This window comes from Leptonychotes weddellii, chromosome 7, assembly GCF_054177405.1.
Source record: "Leptonychotes weddellii isolate Sample4059 chromosome 7, ASM5417740v2, whole genome shotgun sequence".
Taxonomy (NCBI): Eukaryota; Metazoa; Chordata; class Mammalia; order Carnivora; family Phocidae; genus Leptonychotes; species Leptonychotes weddellii.
The window spans coordinates 86,212,688-86,224,307 of NC_138375.1; the positions used below are offsets into that span (position 1 = coordinate 86,212,688).

The window sequence follows — 11,620 nt, forward strand, 5'->3', positions numbered from 1 at the left end:
GATGTTGAGCACTTTTTCATGTGTCTGTTGGCCATTTGGATGTCTTCTTTGGAAAAGTGTCTGTTCATGTCTTCTGCCCATTTCTTGATTGGGTTATTTGTTCTTTGGGTGTTGAGTTTGATAAGTTCTTTATAGATTTTGGATACTAGCCCTTTATCCGATATGTCATTTGCAAATATCTTCTCCCATTCTGTCGGTTGTCTTTTGGTTTTGTTGACTGTTTCCTTTGCTGTGCAAAAGCTTTTTATCTTGATGAAGTTCCTATAGTTCATTTTTGTTCTTGCTTCCCTTGCCTTTGGCGATGTTTCTAGGAAGAAGTTGCTGCGGCTGAGGTTGAAGAGGTTGCTGCCTGTGTTCTCCTCTAGGATTTTGATGGACTCCTGTCTCACATCTAGGTCCTTCATCCATTTTCGTGTGTGGTGTAAGGAAATGATCCAGTTTCATTCTTCTGCATGTGGCTGTCCAATTTTCCAACACCATTTGTTGAAGAGACTGTCTTTTTTCCATTGGACATTCTTTCCTGCTTTGTCGAAGATTAGTTGACCATAGAGTTGAGGGTCCATTTCTGGGCTCTCTGTTCTGTTCCATTGATCTACGTGTCTGTTTTTATGCCAGTACCATACTGTCTCGATGATTATAGCTTTGTAATAGAGCCTGAAGTCTGGAATTGTGATGCCACCAGGTTTGCTTTTCTTTTTCAACATTCCTCTGGCTATTCAGGGTCTTTTCTGGTTCCATACAAATTTTAGGATTTTTGTTCCATCCCCTTGAAAAAAGTTGATGGTATTTTGATAGGGATTGTATTAAATGTGTATATAAAGATTTTTTAAAAAGAAAAAGTTAAAAAAACACATTTACCCTTTGACCCAGAAATTCCACTTTCATAAACTTATCCCATAGACAGATACGCTTATATGTGGGAAATGACACATTTGATGCAAAGATATTTGCTATCACATTGTTTGTAATAGCAAGAGTGAAAATAACCTAAATATCCATCAACAGTGGATTCATTAAATAAATTATGGTATATCCATGCAAAGGAACATTATGCAGCCATTAAAAAGAATGAGGCAAATCTGTATATATTGATACAATCTTAAAGATATGTTAATTGGGAAAAAAGCACAATGGAGAACAATTTGTATGGGTACTGTGGCAGGAAGAATAATGACCCCCACCCAAAGATGTCCACATCCTAATTCCTGTAAACTGTGAATATGTTATATTACATAGCAAGGGTAATTAAGGTGACAAACAGAATTACGGTTGCTACTCAGCTGACTTTGAGGTGGGGAGATGAGCTGGGATTACCCAGGTGGCCCCACTGAATCACAAGATCCTTATAAGTGAAAGAGAAAGGCAGGAGAGTCTGTGTCAGAGTGATACAATGTGAAAAAGACTGAACCAGCCATTGCTGCCTCTGAAATGGAGGAAGAGACCATGAGCCAAGGAACTCAAGCAGTCTCCAGAGGATGGTAAAGGCAAAAACACTGATCTCTCCTAGAGCTTCCAGAAGGAATGCAGTCATGCTGCCACTTTGATTTTAGGTGAGACCATTTCAGACTTCTGACCTACAGAACTATAAGATAATAAGTTTGTGCTGTTCTAGCAACTAAAAACTAATGCTCTAAAAAAGTAGTTTGTATATTAAAAAAAGTTGGAGAAAACCAAAAAAGAGATATATAGTATATGGTGGCGTGTATACCATGTTCTTAAAAGTCAGGACTGTTAGTGTCAATCAAGAGAAGAGGCAGAGCTGAAATAAAAGCATTTAGTTGGGGTGTGAAAACTGCAATTTGGGGAGTTTTTTAAAAAACTCAAAGCCAGGGGTTTTTAAAGACAAAAAAAAAAAAAAGCTTCTATATATTGTTTACAAAAAATTTTAATTGGTCTTGATGGCAGAAAATTAATCTTAGCTAAACATAACTGGTTGCTAAGGCTATCACTAAGAAAAAGTCTGTTACTGCAGTAAGTTGCAGGTATTCGTGCAGAGTCCTTGGAATATTTGCAGTTTAGCCCAGTTCAAAAGTTCAGGGTTCTACGTGATGAGAATGTGCATAAGGCCCTCCTCCTTAATGGCCTTCTGGCTCCATTTTAAAACCCCTTGACATAAGTTATTCCATTTTATTTTACCAGTCACATTAGAAAATATATCAAAAAGTTACTATTGGCATTGTGTGGACTTTTTTTCCTACTTCAATGTATTTTACAAATGTTCTATAATGAGCATATATTATGTTTACAATCAGGAAAAAACTTAGGCTGAAAAAAGAATACGTCACCAAAGCTGTCTAATGTGACTACTTAGGTTTATGTAAAAGATACTGTAACCCTCTGGAGGCCCCTGGGTGGCTCAGTCAGTTAGGGCCCCTGGGGAGCTCAGTAAAACATCTGCCTCTTGATTTCGGCTCGGGTCATGATCTCAGGGTCCTGGGATCGAGCCCCGCATCCAGCTCCTTGCTCAGCAGGGAATCTGCTTAAGATTCTCTCCCTCTCCCTCTCCAGCCCCCTTGATATCTCTCAAATAAATAAATAAATCTTTAAAAAAAAAAGATAATGTAACCTTCTGGAGTAGAATGCCTGGTTTAAAACACCTCTAACTCTGGGGTGAAAGGACAGGGACACACTAATTACCAGCTTCTGAAAATTGTATAACAAAAAGCTGGAATAATTCTTGACCACATCCCTTTGTCTTCATTTCTCACTCTCACCCAATTCCAAGAGAAATCGGACTGACCAAAACTACTCCCCATTTGATCGAATGAAATTACAGATCAGGTAAATGTCACTTTCAACCAGGACCTCAAGATGTAACAGTCTACCCCCTCACCCACTCCTTTTCAACATCATACTAGAAGTACTAGTTATGCACCAAGACAATAAAAGTAAATAAAAAGTATACAGATTGGGGAAGAAGATATAAAAGTCTTTGTTCACAGATGACATGATTATATATGCAAAGAATCTGAAAGAATCTACACAAAAACTCCCAGAATTAATAAGTGATTGTTGCAAGATTGAAGGATACAAGGTTAATATATAAAAGTCAATTGTTTTTCTACTTACCAGCAAAAAACAAGTGGAATTTGAAATGAAAAACACTATACCATTTACATTAGCACCCAAAAACCCAAAAATACTTAGGTATAAACCTAACAAAATATGTCTAAGACCTATAAAAAGAAAACCACAAAACTCTGATAAATGAAATCAAAGAATTAAATGGAGATATTCCATGTTCATGGATAGAAAGACTCAATATTGTCAAGATGTCAGTTCTTCCAACTTGATGTACAGATTCAAGCAATCACAATCAAAATCCCACTAAGCTATTTTATAGATATTGACAAACTGATTCAAAAGTTTATATGGAGGGCCTAAAAACCAGAATAGCCAACACAATCCTGAGGGAGAATAACAAAGAAGTGACACTACCCAACATCAAGACTTACTATAAAGCTACAGTAATTAAGTCAGGGCAGTATTGGTGAAAAAAACAGACACATAGATCAATGGAATAGAACAGACAGCCCTGAAGTAAACACCCTGTAAATACAGAGTCAACTTATCTTTGACAAAGGAACAAAGGCAATACAATGGAGTAAAGATAATCTTTGTAACAATGATGCTGAACAACTGGACATCCACATGGAAAACAATGAATCTAGAAACAGATCTTGCATCCTTCACAAAAATTAAATGCAAAACTATAAAACTCCTATAAGATAATATAGGAGAAAACCTAGATGACCTTGGGTATGGTGATGACTTTTTAGATACAACACCAAAGGCACCATCCATAAAAGACATAATAGGTAAGCTAGACCTCATTAAAATGAAAAAACTTTTGCTCTACAAAAGTCACTATCAAGAAAATGAGAAGACAAGCCAAAGACTGGCAGAAAATATTTGCAAAAGGCACATCTGATATTGGACTGTTATCCAAAATATTAATACTTAAAACTCAAACAATAAGAAAATAAACTTTACTTTAAAAATGGACCAATGACTTTATCACCAAATATAAAGAAATGTCAAGCATTTGAAAAAGTGCTCCACATAATATGTCATCAGAGAAACACAAAAGAATAATGAGGTACAACAACCCACCTATTAGAATGGCCAAAATCTGGAACACTGACAACACCGAATGCTGGTGAGAGTGGAGCAAGAGGAACTTTCATTCACTGTTGGGGGGAATGCAAAATGGTACACCCACTTTAAAAGTTAGGCAGTTTCTTATAAAACTAAACATACTCTTACCATACAATCCAACAATTGTGCTCCTTGATATTTACCCGATATTTTGTATGGACTTGAAAACTTAAGTCCATACAAAAACCTGCACATAGATGTTTACATCGGCTTTATTCATAACTGCCAAAAATTAGAAGCAACCAAGATGTCTTTCAATGGGTGAATAGATAAATAGATAAATAAACATTGCTACATCCAGACAACTGACCAGGAGTATTACTCAGTGCTAAAAAGAAATGAGCTCTCAAGTCATGGAAGAACCTTAAATGCATACTATTAAGTGAAAGAAGTCAATTTGAAAAGGCTACATACTGTATGATTCCAACTACACGACATTCTGGAAAAGACAAAACAATGATCAGTGGTTGTAGGAGGTGGGTGTGAATAAGTGGAGCACAGAGGATTTGGGGATCAGTGGAACTATTTTGTATGATACCATAATGAGGGATACAAGGCATTATACACTTGTCTAAATCAGAAGAACGTACACCACCAACAGTGAACCCAAAAGTAAAATATGGATACTTTGATTATGATGTGTCAACGTAGATGCCCAAGAATAGGAACTGTTGATAATGGGGAGGCTCTACATGTGTTCAGGTAAGTGGTATATGGAGAATCTGTCTTCCAGGTCAATTACCCTATGAACCCAAAACTACCCTAAAAAAGAATTCCTTGTTAAAAAGGGCCCAATATTCTTGCTATTCTTGGCCGCCTCACTGGCTTTTCTCTTAACACCCACGCGAGGAACCAACATTCTAGGCCAGTCCATGGTGCGCGCTCTGAGAATGCAGACCCCCATCAGCAACTGGGAGTGGTGCTGCCAGGGGAGTCTCTCAAAGCGCTCCAACTATAGGCCGCAGGCCAGAGAAAGTGTAGGGCTGCGAGCCAATCGTGTGCAGCCCTTCAGGGACCCACAGACGCGGGATCCGCGCTTACCAGGGCCCCCAGCGGTCGCTGTCATGGCGACGGCCAACCGCGGAGGCGCGGAGCCGTGGGCCACCGCGGCGGACCTTCACAGGTGGCGTGGAAACTCTGGAAACCCGACTCAACAAACGACACACTGTACAAAAAGAAGCCGCCTCCCACGACCCACCGACCTCCGAGCTGAGGTTTCCAAGCGGAGGCGGAAAGAGAAGCGGTGCGCACGCGCAGAGGCTGAGGCTCGAGTTTCCCCAGCGCGCAGTCTCCTGGCTGGTGTTCGCTGTCCAAGTGTCGCGCGAATTGCTCTCTTGAAAGATAGTCAGAAAACGGGTAGTTCCGAAGAACTCTACGTCAGGGAAGGCGGAGGATGAAGCCCCGAGTTTGAAAGAAGTCGCTGGTGTGGGGTACGATTTTCCAAAGTTGGAAATATTTTCTCTTTTTGATTTTAGTAACATCGTAAAATGACATAGAATCATTTCTCCATAAATATGAGTGTTTCTTCACAAGGGTACAAAAGTGATAACTTGAAAGTTTTCTGCCTCCCTCTTCCTCTCTACCAGGGTTCATTCAGGAAACACTTGTAGCACTGGATTCTCTCACCCATTACCCTTTTTGGCTACAACTCCTTACTTTCCGCAGCCAAGCTGAAGCTAGAGGAGAGACCTCAGGGGAAATCAGAGCACTGACATTTTCTGGTCCTGTGACTCTAATACAGCTCAGTCAGTGGTAAAATTAGGATGGCACATCACCTGACACATAACGCAAATGGCAGCCCTTCAGATTTTAATATATTTTAGTCTTTCCACACTTGGGTTGTAATTATTTCCATTTGTCTTCAGTCAGGCGTCCAGTATTCTCTGAATGTTCTCTAGCTGAATCAAAAAGATTTCTAGAGTTTCAGAAAACACTAAATTCTAATGGTTTCAGCGGTGTTTTTGTTTTTTTTTTTTAAGAAAAAATCTTTGAGATATACAGTTGGTTGACTCCTATTTGATTTGTAGTTCCCTAATGATAAAAAATGTTATACATTTAAAGTGTCCAAATCACTGTATTCATAGAATTTTGCAACCACATCACAACCAACTTAAGAACATTTTCATCACCCCAGAGAAGTTACTTTCCATTTTTTCCCCAACCCTATGCAACCACAAATCTATTTTTTGTCTCTATGGATTTGCCTATGCTGGATACTTCACGTAAATGAAATCATACAATGTTACAGTCTTTTGTGACTGGCTTCTTTCATTTAGCATATGTTGGCAAGGTCCCTCAGTATTGTAGCATGCATCAGTACTTCATTCTTTATGGCCAACTAAAATTCCATTGTTTGTATATACCACACTTTCTTTGTCCATTCATCAATTAATGGACATTTGCATTGTTTCTGCTTTCTGGCTACTAATAACTAATACTGCTTATAAGCATTCATGTATAGATTCTGTGTGGAAGTATGTGGAAGGTATTTCTCTTGAAGTAGAACTGCTGGTTCATTTGGTAACTTTATGTTTAACTTTTTGAGGAACTGCCAAACAGCTTTTATTTATTTTATTTTACTTTATTTTATTTATTTGATAGAGAGACAGCACGAGTGGGAGGGAGAGAGAGGGAGAGAGAGAATCTCAAGCTGACTCCATACTGAGTGTGGGGCCCGACACAGGGCTCGATTTCATGACCCTGAGATCATGACCTGAGCCGAAACCAAAAGTCGGATGCTTTAACTGACTGCGCCAACCAGGCACCCCTGCCAAACAGTTTTTAAAGGCAGCTATTCCCATTTTACATTCTCTCCAGCAAGGCATAAGAGTTCCAATTTCTTTATATCCTCAAGAATAATTGTTATTTTCTGTTGATTTTATAAAAATTGTAGCCATCCAAGTGCATAATGAAGTAGTATCTCATTTGAGTCTTGATTTGCATTTCCCTAGTGATTAATAATGTTGAGCATATTTTCAAGTGCTTATTGACTATATATTTTCTTTGGAGAAATGTTTATTCAAATCATTTGCTCATTTTAAAAAAATATTTTATTTATTTATTTATTTGAGAGAGAGAGAGAGAGGGAGCATGCAAGTTGGGGGAGGAGCAGAGGGAGAGAGAGAGAGAGAGAATCCCAAGCATATTCCATGCTGAGCGCAGTGGTAAAATTAGGATGCAGGGTTCAGTTTCATGACCCTGAGATCATGACCTGAGCTGAAACCAAGAGTCGGACACTTAACTGACTGAGCACCCACGCGCCCCTTTTTGCTCATTTTTAGTTGGGTCATTTGTATATACCACAATTCAATTTGTATATACCACAATTCAATTCAATTCAATGTAATTCAGAGTTTTTGAGAATTGAGAATTTAAATATTATATACTTTCGTTCCCTTTAGATGCTTAAAAAAATTTTTTTGTTGAATTGTAAAAATTCTTTATGAAGTCTGACTCCCAGTCCCTTAACATAGATGATTTGCAAATATTTTCTCCCATTTTGTAGGTTGTCTTTTCACTTTCTCGATGCTATCAGCTGCACTTCAAAAGTTTTTATGGCCTATTGGTTATGGTATTAGGTCAGTTTTCATAGATTTTATAGTTACAAATTGATTCAATTAAAATTACTCTTCACTGTCCATTTGTTAGAGCTGTGCACTGAAGTATGTGGCATGAAATGATGATGGCTGAGATTTGGTTGAAGGTACTCCAGCAAAGAAATAAAGGGTAGATGAAGCAAAAGTAGAAAATCTTGAAAACTGTTGAATCTGAGGTTTGTTGTAGGATGGGTGCATGGAGCTATATCATACTATTTTCTCTACTTTTGAGTAGGAGAAAATATATTTTTATACCAAATACGTATCTAATTACTTTTTTTTTGGCACAAAGGAAAGGTTTCATATATTAAGGGTATATGGTGCCTTGAGGAAAGAATAGCAGATATACAGAGCCTTATGAGATTAGAATGTGAAAATTGGGCATTGACCTGAAAGTTTGGAGATACTTTTGATGATATATATAAATGGGAATAAAGAGTGTATTGTTAGTTCTGAGTAACCCAATCTGGGTAGAAGTGGTGACTTTATACGTATTAGAGGAGTGGAATAAGGTGAAGCCATTTGTGGAAGCATGACCTTTGATTCAGTTTACATAACTCACTCTTGTAGTAAGAGCGTAGCTGCCCTTAGAATTTAGTTATTTTCCAGTCAGCACTTATGTGTGTCTGTTTCTTTGTTTATTTGTGTGTGTATATACATATATGTAATTTTTTTACATGTATGGTTGACCCTGAACAATGTGGAGACATGGAGGGTTAGGGGCACTGACCCCCTGAACAGTTGAAAATCTGTGTATAACTTTTGACTCCCCTAAACCTTAGCTACTGATGGCCTGCTGCTGACCCGAAGCCTCACCAATAATATAAGCAGTTGATTAATACACATTTTGTATGTCATATGTATTGTATACTGTACTCTTAAAATAAAGTAACCTAGAGAGAAGAAAATTAAGAAAATCATTAAAAAAAAATAAGAGAAAATAACATTTACAGTACTTCCTGAATCAAAAAAATCTGTGTAAAAGTAGACCTGCATAGTTCAAGCCGATGTTGTTCAAGGGTCAACTGTGTGTGTATGTATTTATATATATACATAATATTTATAAATATTAATTTGTTTACTATATTAAATATATTTTTTACAGTTTTCTGGTCTCTATTTTGTTATTTACAAGTTTTATGCCAGCCCAATTGCTTATTCTTTTAAGTTTAAAGCAGTCTATTTTCACTCTCTGGTTCCCTCTAATTACTTTTTAGATAAGCCTACATTGATAGCCTCCACTTGATAACCATTTCTCAGGCTTATTCTGCATTCAGGAGACTTTTTTTTAAACCAAAAGATGCTTAATGTCATCTGCCAAATTTGGAGTCTTTGCAATATGTGCTCTCTTCTACATAACTTAATGCTAAAATCTGAGGATCCCACTAATTATAAATTCTCTAAAATGTGATTAAAAACAAAACTAATGTAATTCAGGGTTTTTGAGAATTGAGAATTTAAATATTATATACCGGGGCGCCTGGGTGGCTCAGTCGTTAAGCGTCTGCCTTTGGCTCAGGTCATGATCCCAGGGTCCTGGGATCGAGCCCCGCATCGGGCTCCCTGCTCAGCGGGAAGCCTGCTTCTCCCTCTCCCACTCCCCCTGCTTGTGTTCCCTCTCTCGCTGTGTCTCTGTCAAATAAATAAATAAAATCTTTAAAAAAAATAAAATAAAATAAATATTATATACCTTGGTTCCCTTTAGCTGCTTAAATTTTTTTTTTTTTAATTTAACAGATTTGGCAGGCATTTTCCACTTCACCCAGTTAGCTGTGTTTACTTACAGTGTTAAACAATTCATGAAAACACATATATTTCATGGGATTAAAAATAAACCTTAGACATCATGTAGAATGTGAGCATTGGTTATAGTGAGAAGGGCAATGTTCAGAAGGAGACTTGGATTCTAGTTTCAGCTATATGCCTCTAGCTATATAAGTAGTCTCTGTGCCCTTTAACTAGGAATTCATTTTGTTAGTAAAAGTAGGGACATTTCATTAGATGACCTTAATGCTTTTTTTTCTGGTTCTGAAATTACAAGCAGAGCCGTCAAAAATGTGCATAAATTTAATACAGCTTACTTCAGTTTGGAGAGTCCTAATTGCTAGAAAGTTTCTCCTTAAATTTCAATAGTTAGTTCCTAGGTGTGTGACTTTAGGCAAGTTATTCTCTTATTACTTCGTCTATGAAATGCAATAATAAACCACAAGGTAAATTTTCTTTTACTGAAGTCTGCTCTGATAATTACCAAAGCCACTCCAGGTTTTTTAAAAAAAATTTTTAGTGCTTGCATGGTGTATTTTTTCCCCGTCTTTTTACTTTTTAGCCTATATATTCCATTATGTTTCAGATAGTTTCTTGTACATAGTATACAATCAAGTTTTTTTTTTTAGCTGATCTCTGTGTTTTAATTACCATATTAGACCATTTAAGTTTAATACAATTTTTTATATTATTGGATTTAGGTCTACCATTTATCATTAATTGTCTCTCTGCTTTTCACTCCTGTTTTCCTTTCTGGTCTTTTTGATTTTTGTATTATTATTATTTTACAGAATTTCATTTTAATTTATATATTGGCTTTTAAAAATATCTCTCCATGCATAGATTTTTTAATTACTCTAGAGATTTTTTAAAAAGATTTTATTTATTTGAGAGAGAGAATGAGAGAGAGCACGAGTGGGGGGTGGGCAGGGAGAGGGAGAAGCAGGCTCCCTGCTGTGGGGCTCAATCCCAGGACCCCAGGATCACGACCCGAGGGGAAGGCAGACGCTTAACTGACTGAGCCACCTAGGCATCCCTCTAGAGATTATTGCATACCAAACTTTTTGCAGTCTACTTAGAATTTTTCACCATTTCAAGTGAAATACAGAAACCTTACTACCATCTAGTCCCTTTACTCTCCTCCCATTAGGATGTTGTTCTCATATGTATTAGATCTATATATGTTGAACATCCATCAGACAGTGTTATAAATTTTTTATTTCAGTAGTTATACATATCTTAACAAACTTAAAAGGTGAAAAAATAGTCTATTTATTCAAATATTACCATTTCCGTTGCTCTTTCTTCTTTCTTGGCATTCCAGTGTTCCCTTTGATATCATTTTACTTCTCTATGAACTTTCTTTAGCATTTCTTTTACAGCAGTTCTACTGGCAGTGAATTATCTTAGTTTTCCTTTTTCTGAAAATGTCTTTATTTCACTTTAATTCCTAAAGGATGTATTTGCTGGTTAAAGGATTCTGGGTTGATAATTATCAGTATTTTTTTTAAAGCACTTTAGAAGTGATGTTCCACTGTTCCTGGTTTCTGGTGAGAAATACAACATAATTAAAATCTTTGTTCTCCAAAAAGTAAACGGTGTCATTTTCCTCTGTTTTCAAGATCTTTTCTTTATATTTGGTTTCATCTGTGTGGTTACAATATGCCTGGATATGGTTTTTAACTTTTTAGCAATTTGCTGTGCCAGTATAACTGCTGTAAATATATTTTATGTAAACCTATATAAATTTGTCTTTTACCAAATTTTGCAAGTTTTCAGTTATTTCTTCAAATGTTTTTTCTTCCAATCTTTCTCTTCTTTTACAACTCCTATAACATGAATATTAGACCTTTTGATATTTTCCCGTAAGTCCTCAAAGCTTTTCTTTTTTTTTTTTTTCTACTTTTTTCTCTATGTTATTCAGGCTGGATAAGTTCTACTGATCTATCTTTAAATTTGCTGACTCTTCCCTTGGTTGTCTCCATCCTATTAAGACCCTCTAGTAAATTTTTTTATTTGTATTTTTCACTTAAAAAATTTCAATTTGGTTCTTTTTTTTATATAAGATTTTATTTATTTACTTGAGAGAGAGAGAACAAGCA

General features: G+C 36.7%; 1 long non-coding RNA gene across 1 annotated transcript; it reads right to left on the bottom strand.

Moving 5' to 3' along the window:
- Positions 1–2,855: 2,855 nt before the first annotated feature.
- LOC145722669 (uncharacterized) lies at positions 2,856–5,442 on the bottom strand. Its single transcript, XR_014147109.1, has 2 exons — positions 5,200–5,442; positions 2,856–4,190 (listed from the first exon to the last, which is right to left on the bottom strand). It is a non-coding gene; the product is annotated as an uncharacterized LOC145722669 (long non-coding RNA).
- Between the last annotated feature and the right edge of the window lie 6,178 nt (positions 5,443–11,620).